General features: G+C 41.4%; 1 protein-coding gene across 3 annotated transcripts in view; it reads left to right on the top strand.

The window, feature by feature from the left end:
- The first annotated feature begins 13047 nt into the window (after nt 1-13047).
- The window catches only part of Col14a1 (collagen type XIV alpha 1 chain), a 198976-nt gene continuing 195837 nt past the window's right edge, over nt 13048-16186 (top strand). For all 3 annotated transcript variants that reach the window (XM_026393869.2, XM_026393868.2, XM_026393870.2), the window contains exon 1: nt 13048-13149. The gene's annotated coding sequence lies outside the window, so the exon portion shown is untranslated. The remainder of the gene's footprint in view (nt 13150-16186) is intronic.

Here is a 16186-nt window from a genome sequence, read left to right as displayed (position 1 = left end):
CCACATCTATTATTTCCCCTCCTCTCTTGTACAATAAAATAGCATTATTGTATTGTACTTTATGGTGTACTCTTCTGTATTTTGTCTTTTTTATTTAAAAATGTGTTCTGAAAGTTATTTAAAAACCAATACTTATTTTTTTTTTCAAAAGACACACAGTATTCTATTTCGTAGGACAGCAAATTGGTAACCTTGGAAAGCAGAATGGAGATTCCTCAAAAGAATAGTGTTGGATCCATCATATGAACCAGATATCCCACTCCTGGTTATTTATCCAGAAGAACTAAAAGCAGCATACTACAGTGATACATGCATACCCGTGTTTACAGCAGCATAATTCATAACAGCCACATTTAGGAACCAGCCTAGTGGTCTCTCAGTAGAAGGTTGGATTAAAAAATGTGGTATACATACACAATTGAGCTTTACTCACCCATAAAGAATTAAATCAGGTCATTTGCTGGCAAATGGATATCGATTCTTTATCTGCAATAATGAAAACATTTTCTCCCAGTTTGTTTTTTGACTTTATGATTTTGAGTTTTGTGCTATGCGAAGTTTTATTTTTTTCTTAAATTTTTTTTTTACAGTTGGATTCATGAATCTTTCATCATATCTGGATTTGTACACATATTTATAAAGTCTTCCTTCACTAGATTTCAAAGGAATTTATCTGTTTTCTCTTGGTATTTGCATGACTTAATTTTTATAATTAATTTTCTCATTCATTTTAAAATTTCCTTTTGTGAAGTGTGAGGAAGGGATAGAATTTCATCTCCTAAGGGCTTTCCTCTCTTCCTAACCCAATTTACTAAAAAGCCTAAGTTGTTCCCAGGAATTGAGATGCCAACTTTATCATACATTAGAGTTCCATATCTTTTTATGCTTTCTAGTTTCCACCACTAGCTTGTCTATTTATTCATGCTTCAGTCTCCCAAATCACTGTGAATATAGGCATGCACCACCATGCCCAGCTGTCTTTTCAATAGTATCTTTTATAATTTATCAGCTTTGACTTAAAGCCTTTCCCTTTTTTGTACTTATAAAAACATTTATTATTTTTTTTGAGCCTCTGGGAAAAACTTGGTTGAGTATAGGCTTCTATCTTCTGTAGGGCTCTTTGATTTCCAGAAATGGAAAGTTTTCCCCAGTAATGAGGCTATTGATGGAAAGGGAGCAGAGGGTGTGGCTCTCTCTTTGGAGTCTTCCAAAAGTTTGAGGAGTTGAAAAGGCTTAGAGGATGTCTTGCCTGGAAGCAGAGAACAGAGGAGGTCATCAGTCCCCCAGGTGCCTTCTGGAGGACCATTCCGTTATTTTGTGGGAGTATCCCCTGACTGGAATTGTCTCTTGTTTTTTCTCCACTACCTCATTATAGGAAACAGTAACTCCAGATGAAGCATCTTACAATTTTTCACTCTTTTGGAGTTCTTGTTCATGGGTCTTCCCGGAATGGAGCAGAGAAGTATATAAAAAAATTTAGAGTGAAAACCAGAAGATCATGAGCTCTAACAATATCACAACACACCCTTTTCTTGGGCAAATGTGCAAGAAAATATTACTCCAGCAAGATCCACTGTATGTGGAAGCAGGTGCTGTTACAAAATAAAGTTTTTGGGGAAAAAAAGTATACTTGAGACTATAGGAAAATTCCACTTGCATACATCATAAAAATATACAAAAAAGGAAAGACAGTTGCTGGCAGTCATTTAAACTATGAAGTTCAATTGTGTAAATATATAAACCACATTTATAATTTTTAAAGAGAATGTCTTTCGGAAGAACAATTCAGATTTATCACCATTTAACACTCTCTTCAACAGAATAAGTTGCTTCTCCAAGATGTGGATGGGTTTAGGTCCTCAGTAAAATAACTGAAAGTCCTTACAGCATTACAAATGAATATTAAGGGCACCCTGTAGTTATATCAACTATGCTGCCTGTGTTCATTTGAACGATCAGACAGATTCATTTGTTTTGATCATCGATTAAAACCTCTCTGTTGAAACTGCATTTTTGTCCTGTGGAGTAAGAAAGAGTTTCAAACTCTGTTCAACCCTCTCATCCCAGGCTGCCTCATGAATTACTTCATTATCATAAGTGTTGACAGGTCAGACTTGGCAAGTTAGCTTTCCAGGAGGTTTGGAATGAACGGAGAGTTCGTCAGCATGCCTTCCTCAGTACAAGGGGAAGGCCCTGAGCAGGACACCTCTAGACAAGGAATCCATCTAACCCTTTATGGATCTGGAACCTCCTCTGGATGTTTTGTGCTGTTTGAGAAATCCAGCCCATTAGTTCTCTTGCAAGTTGACCCCCATATTGGTGAGGAATCTTGGATTCTGCCACATGGTCACAAGACATCCTTCTTTCTGCCTCTTTTTTCTCTTTTTTTTTTTTTTTCTAAATGGATGATACTAAGTGTTTTCCTGTACCCACAGGATCATGATGAGGATCATGTGTGATGGGTTATTTCACAAAGATTTGAAAGCAAAGTAGCCAACTTGTAAAAATCCCATTCTTAAAATTGTCTCTCCCCAAAACAAGATTTTCATAAGAAGAAAACACAAGAAATAAGAAGAAAATAGATCTGAATGCTTGAATGATCTTCCTGATAGTTAAATCAGACCATATCATTGTTCTGTTCACAACTCCCTTTCTTGCACAGAGAAAAAATCCAAAGTCTTTGTCTACAATCCCTGGATTTAGCTACAATATTGACAGCATCTGGAGCCAGCTTCCTCTCTGACCTCACTCGGTAGCCACGGCCCACTTGCTCACTCCTCTTAAGTCTCTGTGCCTCCCTGCTCTTCTCCCATCCTCAAGACTTTGCATTCATGTTTTCTTTCTTTTCCTCCTGTTAGTTCCACCGCAGACTCCCTGTCTTCATTTGGTGTCTGCTCACCCTGACCACCCCATGCAACACAGCAGTTTGTATCCATTTTGACCTCCTGGTCTTATTCTTCTTTCCACCTCTTACCAGTGAAGTTGTTCTATGTATTTATTTGTTAGGTCTTTTCCGTCAATCTCCCTTATGAGTAAGCTCCAAGAGAGCAGGGACATCTTCACTGTGTGTCCCTGTTGCCGCGGATCTCACCAGGTAGGGCAAAGGTGGTAGATAAGTATTTCCTGGTGGGATGAATATGAAAATAAGTGTATGGGTCCTGAGTCTAGAGCCACCAGCCCTCTTAGTTAACCCGCATGTGTTACGCATATGGATTTAGATAGATGACTTACAACTGATGACGGCCACATGGGAAGAATCAAAGAGCTATAACTGATTAACATTTCATCCTACTCAGTATAGCAAACATTTAGCAAGCCTTTATTATGAGCAAGGTTCTATGTTGGAGATGCTATTAGCACATCTGCTTCTCTAAAGAAGCTTATAATTAATGTTTTCTACATAGGAAAACCCAAAAGTACAAACACTTCCAGACACTTGGGATTCCCTCTTCTGATCTCCGTAGAAATAAGTTTAGCTTGGCAGGCCTTTGTTGAAACCATACTATGAACAGGGCACAGTGTCACTGATAACCTTTATCGACATTCTTCATAACAGCATCACTTTTCAGCTTTAAATAATGAAAAACCTAATATTGGGGAAAATTCACTATGGCAATATAGCATAAATCATAGGCCTTTGCAGAGCTGCATTAACTTAAGTGCTTCTAGAAGTACAAATATTAAAGCTATTAGAATTCTATTATGGTGATATGTACACACACTGTTCATTGATGAGCATTTTTGGTTGAAATGAGCAATACGTGTGTGTGTGTGTGTGTGTGTGTGTGTGTATAATTAATATTTTTATAAGTTTTTCTTATTATTGTCTGAATATTTAGGACCCATTTTTTGGCAAATATTTTTATAGTTTATTTCTGGTATATCCATCTAAATCATTTAAAAGAATAATTTTTGGGGGTACCAGGGATTGAACCCAGGGACCCTCTATCAGTGAGCTACAGCCCCAGCCCTTTTGATTTTTTATTTTGAGACAAGGTCTTGCTAAGTTTCTGAGGCTGGCCTCAAAATCATGATCTTCCTGCCTTAGTCTCTTGAGTAGCTGGGCTTGTGCCACTATGCCCAGCCCTAAGAGTAAGTTTTAAAAGCACACATATATCAGACCTCATCATTTAAAAGGTAATGGAATATAAATAGTTCAGAATTTGGTTTCAAGTCTTGCTCCTGTTAGTAGTGTTTTAAATATTGTTTGGTCTTGGTGGGTATATCTTGATGGTTTTATATTATCTGGAATTTTCTCTGGGGTGTGAATTTTCAGAGGAAGTCTCATGGATACCCATGGAGTGTGCCATCTATAGGAGCAGGAACTAAAATGGAAGGGAATAATTTGTAGTTTTTGGCTCAATGTAAATGCATTTAACTTCTTCCTCTAGCAACCTGGCTTGTCCACTGGGAGACAGTCAGGAAACAGTGCTTCGTCCTTGTCATTAGTTTCTATCGAGCTCTTTGGGGTTATCATTATTATGATTTCCTCAGAATAGTCAATTCTATTCAGTTGACAGGAAAAAGCAATCCACATGAATTTAAGTTGATTAAAAGAATGTTAACAAGGAAGATATATTAACACAGTGATAAGGATATTAGTTCTTTTGGTGACAGGTGGCCTTGGTGACAGGTTTTGAGTTGTATCTCTTTGACTTACTACCTCCATGATAATTTCCTCCTCCTTCTCAGTTCCTGCTTCTGCAAGTGGAGAGTATAAGTGTTCCACCCCAGAGGTCTTTTGAAGTGCTTCTTAGCTGAGATGGTATCTTGACCATCCACATCTCATAGTCTCCTCCTCCAAACCTTCTGAATCTATGTGATAAAAGGTACTAAGAGAAAAAATGATAGCATCACAATAAAAGGAATGGATGAGTGGTGACAGATATGTTGAAGAAAATCTAATTCTAAGGAGTAGTGGAATCAGGGAAGCTGAGAAACCACTCAGTCTATATCACAGTCTCTTCAAAAGCCTGAGTCCAAAATAGCAGCATCATAGAATGTCTTAGCTGGTTGCAATAATAAAATACTGTAGACTGGGTGGTCTAATCAACAAATGTTTATGTCTTGCAGTTGTAGAGATGGGAAATCCAAGGGCAAGGTTCTGGCGATTCAGTGTCTGGTGAGGGCCTGCTTCCTGGTTTGCAGTTGGTTGCCTTCTAGCTCTATCAGGAGGGAGAGGAAGGGAGGGGAGGGAGGGAGAGGGAGGGGAAAGTTCTGGTCTCCTCTTCTTATAAGGGCTTTAGTCTCATCATAGGGGCTCCACCTTGTGACTCATCTAAACCTCATTCCTCCCAAAGGCACCTCTTCCCAATAATATTTTGACTTGACAAATTTGGGGAAGACACAAACATTCATAGCTCTGGGATGAAAAGGATTGGTGTTAAAACAAGGAGGATTGAGTAGAAGCTGTTTGAGAAACAAATCAACAGAAAAGTTGAAAGGTTATTATGAAGAAAACCCATACAGTTTTCACATTGGTTCAGCAAAGGGTTAACATTTTTTCAATCTCTCTCTTTACACATATTCACTATTTTCTGAATCATTTGGTACTTTTTCATGCTTAATACTAAGCAGACCCACCAAGGAATAACAAAAATCTCAGAAATGTTTCTATGGAAGATGGAATCCCAAACTAAGAAAGAAACAGTCTTTTGGAAAATAGTTTACACAGAGAGAAAGTCTAAGAAAAAGAATACCATTAATATCTTCGGGAAAAAAATAATAGGATGCTATTTGAAAAACTGTAAAAAGATAAAAATTATTCTTAGAAATTAAAATATTATAGCAGAAATTTTATTTAAAATAATTTTATTTAAAATAAAATTTTATTTAAAATAAAATTTAGCAGAAATTTTATTTAAAATAATTTTATTTAAAATAAAATTTTAAATATTATTTAAAATAAAATTTAAATACTAGGGACAAAATCCAGAAGGGAGAACCAAGAGACAAAGAGATAGGAAACAGGAAGAAAAAGAAAATATATATATATATAATCATTCTCAGAGGCTGACTATCCAGACAGAGGGGAGGATTTCATTAGTTCAATGCTTAAAAAGACTTTTCCAGAACCAAAGGGTATAAATTTCCAGACTGAAAGAGTGTATGTAATTGCAGAGTACAGTTGATTAAACTAAACTCATATTAAAGCATATCACTGTGAAATTTCAAAACGGGAGGCAAAAAGAAGCTTCTACAATGTTCTAGAATGAAAAGGTTGGTGAGATGAATTCAAGGATGACCAAAAGTCACAATGGCTTCTCAATCATAGCAGCAATGCTGAAAGCAAGAAATAAAGAAGCAAAAATCTTCAAAAAATTTAAAGGAAAATCATTTAAAGGAATCCCATGCCCAGTTAAGCTAGTAATGAGATATGAGGGCAAGCTACATCCAAGGCCTCCTGGGCATCATGCACCTACCTTAGGCTACCACTAGGGGATGTGGGAGGGGAGAGGAGGGTTGGGGAGATAGGAAGGTTTGTAGAATGAAACAGACATTATTACTGTGTATATATATGTGAATGCATGACCAATGTGATTTTGTAACCTGTATACTCAGAAAAATGAGATATTATATCCCATCTGATTCAAAGGTATAATATGTCAAGGTAATTGTACTGTCATGTGTAACTAATTAGAACCAATAAAAAAAAAAAACAAAAAACTGAGGGAATGAATGGGAAATAAATAAATAAATAAAATGAAATATATTTAAGTCCAAAAAAAAAGAAAGAAAAGAAAATGAAGGGGTAAAACAACTCAGAAGGCAGAAAAATTGAAAGCGGGGGTATATAGCACAGGAGAGAAATAGGGGGAACCTATGGAATAATGATTGTGGAGGTTGGTGGCTATGAACTCCATAAAGCCTCAATCCCATTATCTGATAGTGTTTGAAGGTGGGACCTTTGGAAGATTAGATTATGTGGGTGGAGCCCTCCTGAGCAGGTTTACTGTGTAAGAGGGGTGATCTTTCTCTCCACCATGTGAGGATACCAGATAATTGTCATCTGCAAACCAATATGCAGTTGTGGGATCTGGAGCGTCCTTGATATTAGTCTTTCCCAGCCTGTAGACTGTGAGAAGTAACTTTCTGATGGTTCAGCCATCCAGTCTATGACATCTGTGACAGCTACCCAAACTGACTAAGATAGAAGCCATTCAGATTGAAGTAGCATGGCAAAAGAGAGGCTGTCCAGAGCTGTCACTATGCCTGCTACTATGAACCTTTTTTCTTTCTTTCTTTCTCTTTTTGCTTTATTTTTGTTTTTAAGGGAGTGTATGGTTACACTGCTGCTGGCTTTCTAAGGTCAAATGTATTTATCATCATGCAATGAGATCAACTTTGTGAGAAAACAAACTTAAGAGGCCATATTTCATTGGAGAAACTCAAAACACATGTCTTTGGGTCCCTTTATGTAGCTTGCACCAGAAAATGATGTCATACCCGTTGAACCAGCTTTTAAACCAGAGAAATTCATGGAGGACATACTCTACCAAATCAGAGGGATATACTAAAAGAGAAGAAGAAATGATATCCAGGAAATAAGGAATCCAAACGTGGAGAAAGGCAGAGGGAATGTTTAGTAGAAAAACAAAGGTCAGGATACAGCTTTTTTTAAAGGAACCCTGTCCAGAGAAGGAGAAATGGCTAAAAACATATCCCTGGTCTATGTGATCTTATGGATCATTGTACTAAGACATTAGTGGAAATAATAGGAAGAAATGGCAAAAGAAGCAAAAAGAAAATTAAGTAAATAAAAAAGCAAGATAAGGTAAATATTCCTTTCTTTAGTCAAGTTAATTTTGGGAAAACTGAAAGTAGAAAGGGAAACTAATCATAATACATAATGATGTTTTTATGTAAATGATATTTACATAGCATATAAATGGAAATTCTGAACATGAATTTTACCAAAATTGTAATCCAGTCACATACAGAAAATAGAAGAGGGGATGGCAGCATACAAAAATTTCCTCTTCTATCATAATAGAAAAAAATAGATGATGTTTAAGATAGTAAAGACACATAACAGCATATACATTTATTTAGAAGTACAGATACTCGAAAATGTCAGAAAAAATTCTTACCTTGCTGAAACTAAAAAATGGGTTACTTTTAGAGAGAAAGACAGTATTATTTACGTTTTGCAAATGTTCAGTATATCACTTGACTTTAAAAATTACACGTATGAATTATTTTCATAAAATAATAAAAAGCTAAAATAGCCCACTTGAGCTCTCCCAAGTGTGAGCTCTTTTCATGATATTATTACTATGTGAATGAGTCTTGCTTTTTCAGATGACACAAAATCTAGCAATATCTGCCACTGAAGTTTCAGGAGATTTGGACAGGAATTGGACCTCAGATTCTTCATTGTAAAGTGAAGGAGTTTTGGCACATATGTGATCACAGGCCTGTGCCAGCACTATTATGGTATGAATAGAACCTTTTATGCAATATGCATATGCTGACAGGGTGCTGTCACACATGAAAAACTTGGCTGCGGTCAAAGTCATGACTTTGATATGGGCCATGGAGCTGAAAAAGATGAAGAATGTCTTAATTCACTGGTCCAAGACCATGAAGCGAAATTATGAGAAGAGAACTCCAGGACATTAAGAATAAGACAACGTAGTTTGAACCCCTGGAATGATTCTTACCTTGAAGAACTAGTGTAGTAAAATAGAGTGATATACTTCACCACACTTTGTAAAGCAAAAATTCTGATTAGACATGAGAGGTATCACTAATGTTTGAAAAGTCGTTAGCACACTATGGTAGGAAAATCTCTGGCCTGGGAGCTAAGACTTTTGAATTCTAGTGTTGATTTTGCTATTAACAATCTGGGGAAACGTGGACAACTTCTCTTATGTCCTTTGTCCTCACTTGAGGACTGGAAAACTAAAGGATGACTTGGGTGCATTTCTCCCATTAGCAGGGGAATAAAAATAAAAACGGGCATAAGTAGGGTTGCCCATGGGACTGAGAGCAAAGCTTCAGGAAGGACAAGAGCCAGGTAGGTGTTCAGGAGCTCTGGGCAGCACTGGTATCCCAGAGATTGAGCAACCAGGATGGCACACGGACCATTCAATCAGAATGAATGCCTGCAGCCAGACTTCAGCAGGGACCTAGAGGCCCCAAGCTGATCCAAAGACCTGTTGGTCAGAGAAAAATCTGGGCAGTGGCCCCAGAAAGGTGATAGTAGAGAGGATATTCAGGGTTGTGAGCCAGCAGCTATCTACCAACTGGCCTTGAAGCATTTTGATATTTTAACAACCAGTCAGCCACTTTGGAGTGCTCCTACTGGGTATAAGAGAAGCATCTGAATGTGGGGAGCTGGCATTCCTTCCGTTCTCACTGTTAGGATGAGCTGAGCTAAAAGTTCAGCTAATACATTTTTTTTTCTGCTCTTGTTTCCCACCACTTAATACTCATGTTTGAGAGAGGAGAGTATTCAGTTGGCTTAGTTTACAGTTTATGCCTATACTTGGGTGAGGAAACAGGGCACTGGCACCCCTGAATGATAGACACCCCCCTACCTCCCTGCAGCTGTATCCGATGAAGTGAAGGCAGTTTCCTAAAGGAATGCAGAGCTCTTCATATCTCACTCTAGGGTGAAATACAAAATATTTAACAGCTGCTATGGCAGGTTCTTCTGTCAATTAGGAAGAACATGGATCCTTGAATTTGGGGCAGGGTCCTGAAGGCTCCCCACTATGCTAAAGTTAACTGTAACCAGCTGTGCTGCTACAAGAGGAAAATACCAGAGTCACAGGAGCAGGAGGTCAACATTGAGTAATGGAACATCAGAACAGGGATTGGGGACTTGGGCCATAGTGATTGGTCATAGGCGTGACATAGTGTTATCAGCTGGCTCCTATCTGTTGATTGAGTATGAAGGGAAAAGGGATGCTGGGCTCTAGGGGATCACAGCTGACTGTTATAGAGCCACTGAAGTAGAACTGCAAATAACTCATTCAGCTGGGCACTGTGGTTTGCTAGCATGCTTGAGGTGTGATGGTATTATTGGTTTTCATCATGACTAGGAGATAGGGTGGCTGCTACTGGAATTTGGCCTATGGGACTAGCAATGGCAAATATTCTACAGTGTTCGGGGTAGTGCTGCTGTCCTGCCCAAAATGCCAGCAGAACTTCTTGTAAGAAACATTGAGAGGCTGGGATTTAGCCAGTGGTAGAGCACTTGCCAAGGAGACCCAGGGTTGGATACCCAGCAACAGCAACACACACAGGACACATTGAACAGAAAATCTTTCAGAAGGAACTGCTGAAGAGTGTATAGTCATATGCAACAGGCAGAAGGGGTAGAATACCAATTTGAGTAATGTAGTTTTCATAAATACATGTCATTTAATCCATTGACAATCCCCTAAGGTTTAAATAACCACCTTCTTCTTATACATGAAGAGTTAGGTTTAGCAAGGCAAAATACTTCAGCAGGTAAAAACAGGCAAAGGACAGAGCCTTTCAATTTAGGTTTAAGTCTAAAGCCTTCCTGCAAGACTTCAGGGGACTAAGAGGAGAGGGGCAGTGTGTGTGCGTGTGTGTGTGTGTGTGTGTGTGAGAGAGAGAGAGAGAGAGAGAGAGAGAGAGAGAGAGAGAGAGAGAGAGAGAGACAGACACTGGGGAGAAATAAAATAGAATTATAGTCATGTCACAAACTCAGGGTGAGAATCAACTGTGGGAAACTGGAATTCCTAGATGGAAAGGAAAGAGATTTTTGCAGGGTCTTCTGGTCTTGTTTCTATGATTCAGTTCTCTGTACTCTACCACACTCCGAGGGATGACTTTAAGATAAATGTTGAATAAACACTCCTGCAAGGACTAGAAATTTACACACAATTGCAACTATATGGAAAACTGACTGAAACCAACTATGCTGAGCTAACATTAACTGAAATTTATTTACTAACAAGTTAAAGAGATATAGGAAGTATGAATTAGATTTTTTAAAAAATAAGATTTTATATGGTCATTAAATCAATACCAATCATGTAAGACTTTTTATTTAACAAACATGATTTCTTTGTAATTATGGGATTTTGTATATTTTTTTTGTTTTTAAGACCATCAGGTAATCTTCTTTTCTTAATTTTCTGTAATGAAGCAATCATACGCCTCTCCCATCTTTTCCTTTCAACCCGTGATAACGTGCAACTCCCTCCCTCAAGGGAATTACAAGAAAAGGTTGTACCCGTCATCAGTATCTTGGTAAGAACGAAAAGCAAAAGAGTAAATTTTCGTTAGTTAAGTGGGTAATAGAATAAGCACTTGTATTAAGCGGGGAGGGGAAAGATCTAACCAAAGTAGTCAATGTCTCTAGGAGCTGCATTTAGGGAATGCTACTTGTCAATCTCCTGAGTTGGTAGGCATCTTTCTAGTTCCCGCCCTATTCAAAACTCCGCACAGACACCAGGTGGCGGTGTCGCCCTGGCAGTCCTGCGTCCAGAGGCCTCGGTGGGCGCTGTTCTTCTAAAAGGCTGCGGCTGGCCATCTGACCCCAGAGGAAGGGGTTCAGTGAAGCGCGGAAGCAGAACGGCGCCTTACTGAGGCCGCGCCCTGTGGCTGAGCCGAAGCCAATTTCCACCCCAAAGTCCTGCGGGGCGGCGGCGGGAGCTGGAGCCCGCCCTTTTCACTCCAACCGCAACACGAGGTGGAGTTCAGAGCCTGGGCAGGGGCGCAAACACTAAATTCGAGGAGCGCAGAGGAGGCGGCTCTGAGCAGTTCGGGTGGTTGGAGTGTGGGAAGGACCACTTTGCAGGGTGTCAAACTTTACAGCTCCTTCTGCTGGATTCTCAGCCGAGCATGAAGGAGGCAGGTTCCAGGGCTTTCTAAGGGTACTCCTTGCCCTTTCTCTTCTCTCCATCACCAGCTTTCTGCGGTGACGAAATACTGTCTTTTCAGTTTTCCAAGGCGAGAAGGTGATTTCTCACAAAAATAGGGTCTTGCTAAATCCCCAGTTTCTACTCAGCCTCTCTTAACATTTGTGAGCGAACCACAAGTTATAGTGTAAAGAATTGGACGCGTGGGGTTTGTTAAGTTGGGTTCAAAAAATGGGAAAGATGACTTTTTAAGGAGGGCCCAGAGGGCGAGAGCGTAGGCCCGATTCCCCAGGGAACCAGCGAGGGGCTCTGGAGCTCCTGGTGTTGATGATATTCAAGTCTCAGGGTAGAACCTCCCAAAGAATGATCCGCATGGGTCAGAACCAATGTTTGATAAATGCAGTCCCTGGTCCCAGGACAGACCTGTCAACCAGAATCTCTGCGCGTGGTCTAACCACACGAACCTGTCGACATTCGTCTTTTCATTGCCAACAAAAATGGCCAATTTAATACCCCCACATGATTCTCCTGTACGTTAAAGTTTGACAATCGTCGCTTTGGCGTTTATATCCCACTTGGACTAGTTGGGAAGGAGAGGAAAGACCTAAGGGGGCTGTTATAGGAGCCCAGTCTTTTCAGGCGAAGGAAAGAAAGGCGAGTCTTTGGGGATGGAGAAGTGGACCCAGAGTGCCTGGAAACAGGAGGACACAGAGACCTTCCGTAGAGCTCAGGGGGGCTGTTTTAGGAGATTTGCCTGAGCCTCGGTCCCAGTCCCTGGGAGAGAGTGGCTCGCTCCCGGTGCACTACACAGAGCTGCAGTGCGTACCTGGGGCGGTCGCCAGGTCTTAAGGGGAAAGGGTGTGTGGCGGGGGCCGGGCTCCTCTGCTTCTCTTATGGGGGCGGGGATGCGGGAGAGGAGGAGGCGAGAAAGTGGGGGGCGCTAGGGGCTTGGGCCTGCCTCCCACCTCCTCACCTCCCGCCCCCAAGGCCACCGTCCGCTTTATAATTGGCTGCCCGTAGCCCTTCCTTTTTCTCTTATCTGATCCTGGGCACCCAGCGGGAGGGAAGCGCTGCAGAGGCGGAGGCACCTCGGGGCGGCGGGGAGTGGGAGCGGGAGAGGGAGAGGGACAAGAAGAGGGAGAAAGGCTAATAGAAAAAAAATTTAAAAAGAAAAAAGAAAAAAAAAAGGAGAGGGAAGCGAACAAGGAACCGTGCGTTGCGGTGCGCCGCTGGGAACCAACTCCAGGCGGATCTTCCTTAGTCACCAAGAGGTTTCCAGCCTGGGCTGGAAGCTTGCCTTGCACAGGTCAGTTCGACTTTCTCTGCTCTTTTTTGGCTTGGCTTTGAAAAGACTCCTCTCGAGAAAGGAAAAGTGGAGAGAGCGAGCCACCTGCAGACGCAGTGCAATTCCCTGGACCTTGTCTGAACGCGCGCGCTCCCAGGATGGCGTGGGGATCCTTGTGGTGGGACAGGACCGTGCGCCCAGATACCTCTTCGCCAGGCTCTCTGGGCAGCGAGATGAGTGGCTCTGCGAGATGAGTGTCCGGTGACAGTGGAGATACTGTTGCTCCTGGGTGCTTCTCCCTGTGCTTGCTCGAACGCGGCTGAAGAAGCCGGATTTGGCTGCGGGAAGGTGGAGTCTCCAGTATGTAGAAGGGGTTTAGAAAAGGCGACTATATAGCGGACTAGGGGCTTAGTGATTTGTCTTGAAGAGTTGTGTGTGCATAGTGAACACACTGTTCTTATTTAGTCTGTATTTGGTGTAGTTTGGGAGATCATGGAGATCATGGGAGGCAACACTCACGCAACCATCCTCTGTACTGTCACAGATTTGGGTAGCCAAGGACCAGGTGCTGGAAGCAAAGGGGAGCAACCAGGCAGAACTTAATGATGGAGGATGGTGGCGCTGATGCGCTCCTCCATGTCTCTGCTGCAGGAAACCTGGACACAGTATACTTTGCTTTGGTGTCTGAATCAAGGAGGTTGTGGCTTTGAGCTGAAGTGCACTTCCATGCTCTGATATTGGAGGACCCTTTTTGCCTAGCTTCTTCTTCCCTCACTTCTTTTCTTGCATTCCTCTGGATCCCTCCCAACTTTATGTCCTCTAGTATGCAGCACCTGGGTGGAGAACCCGGACTTTGGCTCACAGTGCGCACAGCACAGGCTGAGCAGGGTAACAGCTAGCTCAAGAGCAGCGGTATGTGTCCTTAGAGTAAACTTAGTCACCGGCCAGGACCTGGAGGCCTCCTGCAAATTTGAGACTACAGGCGCTGAATTCTGGGGGAAGCATGTCCGATGTGGCAAAAGCCAAGGGTTGCTCAGCTAAGATCCACGCTGGCTTTGGACCTGGCCTAAGGGAAAGGGTCCAAATGAAGCTTGTGTATAGCTCTCACAGGGGCCTGATTTTCCCTGAACATTGTTTCTGGGGGTTGCTGTTGACAGTTCCATTCCTTCTGAAAGTTTTGGACTCCTTTCTGTAAGTTTTGGAGAGTCCCCTGCTGGCGGCAGCTAAAGGGATAGGGGTGGGGTGGAAAAGAGGGGAATATGGTGGCTCAATGGAGAGCAGACATGAAAACGAGTTTTCCTGATTCCCCTTGATAGAAGTATAGGACCCCCTCATAGACAGAGGGCCAGGAGGGCACTTTGTATTTGCAGCATGTGGTCAAGAAGCCAGTTGCCAGTTTAGTCCAGGGAACGAACGGCTTAAGCTGCTTGCAACAAGGAGACTTGTGTTTGATTGCTAACAAGTAGTTCAGTGCTGCACGCAGAGAGCTTGCTGGGCAATTTAGAATGAATGAATGAATGGAATTTGGACTTTTTTTTTTTTGTTGTTGTTCAAAAGAGCAATTTGGATGAATCACCTCTGAACATGGATCCAGTGACTTGCTTGTTGTAAGATAGACTTTGGGATAGTTTTGTTAAAAAAAGATCTTTATTGAGAAATAATTCCCATACCTAACAATTTGCCCCATTAAATTATACAATGCAATGATGCAATGGTTTTTAGTATCTTCAACTATATTAGTATATTGTGCAACTATCACCATAATTTAAGAACACTTTAGTACCCCAAAGAAATACCTGTTCGCAGAATAATATACCTACAGTAGAACTAACACAGAATTATATACCTATATGCCTGTAACTGTGGAGTAAGCAGTGACTCTACAATTCTTCTTAATATGCCACCCTGGCTCTGTGGTTTTCATAGGAATGGATTATACCGTATGTGGTTCTCTGTGACTGATTCTTTTGACTAGCAAGACATTCTCAGGCTTCATCTATGATGCATAGGATATATTTTACTCTCTCCATATCAGTGGACCCCCGTCCTTGTGCTTGAGGAGGCTTGAACCAGAATGGACCTGGACCTCCACTGTAGCCCTGACCTCCTGTAGGTCCCTTTGAAGGAGAGGAGCCACAATGGTGAGGCCTCTTAGTAATTCCCTGGGCAGAAATCCTTGGAACCTATCAGGATTCCTGGAGCAGTTTTGGATGGGTCCCGGGCTTCAGGATTGATGGGAGGAGCTCTTTGGCGCTTCTCCTGTTGTTAACAGTCCAGCTGAAGATTTCAGAAAATGCTTGGGGCCTCCCCATGCTTCTCAGACTCAGCCAGGGTCAGCCTTACGAATGGGCTGAGCAAACTGATGTGATTTAAGGGGTACTCGGGAGAGCCCCCAGCCTGTGAAGAAAGACCCCTTGGGGTGTTCTCCCTTTGGATCTAAAATATTTCCCAGGGTCCCCTAGTAAAAGATCTTTTGCTTATTTTCAGTTGCCAGTCTCTGCAGTGATGTGACTAGAGCCACATTTGCCATCAGTCTTATCCAAGTTCAGCCAAATGACTGCTGTTTTCCTGGCGGACGGAGTATATACTAAGATTCCTTTAAAGAGACAAGAGCCGCCTTGAATTGCTGCAGGATGAGGCATGACTATTTAAAAAAACTCCAAGTTAACAAATTATCTGGGATTATGGCAGTTTGTGGAGAACAAAATTATTGGAAATGAGACATAAGATGAGTCCCCCAGGGGAACTGGCATTGGAGTGGGGGCAAGGGGAATAGAAAGAGAATTGACAAAAATAAATTTTCTTCTTGGGACATTTGCCCCCAGATAGTGCTGAATATCAGGAAAACAATCATTCTCCTTTACTTTTTCTATAAGTAAATAAAAAGTGGCAGGCATCCACTTTTTTAACTCTTCTATATACACTAAACTTTGAGTGGAAACTGCTTCTTGTTTCCATGGGGGTGACTGGTGTGTCTCTCTGTGTGTTATTGTGTGTAAGAAATTGTGCTACTCATCTTTCTGTTACTATAACAAAATGCCTGAGATAACAAACTTAT

This window comes from Urocitellus parryii, chromosome 7 (assembly GCF_045843805.1).
Source record: "Urocitellus parryii isolate mUroPar1 chromosome 7, mUroPar1.hap1, whole genome shotgun sequence".
In the NCBI taxonomy this organism is placed as follows: Eukaryota; Metazoa; Chordata; class Mammalia; order Rodentia; family Sciuridae; genus Urocitellus; species Urocitellus parryii.
Note: the sequence above shows the minus strand (reverse complement) of the source record. Positions and strands in the feature narration are given on the sequence as shown.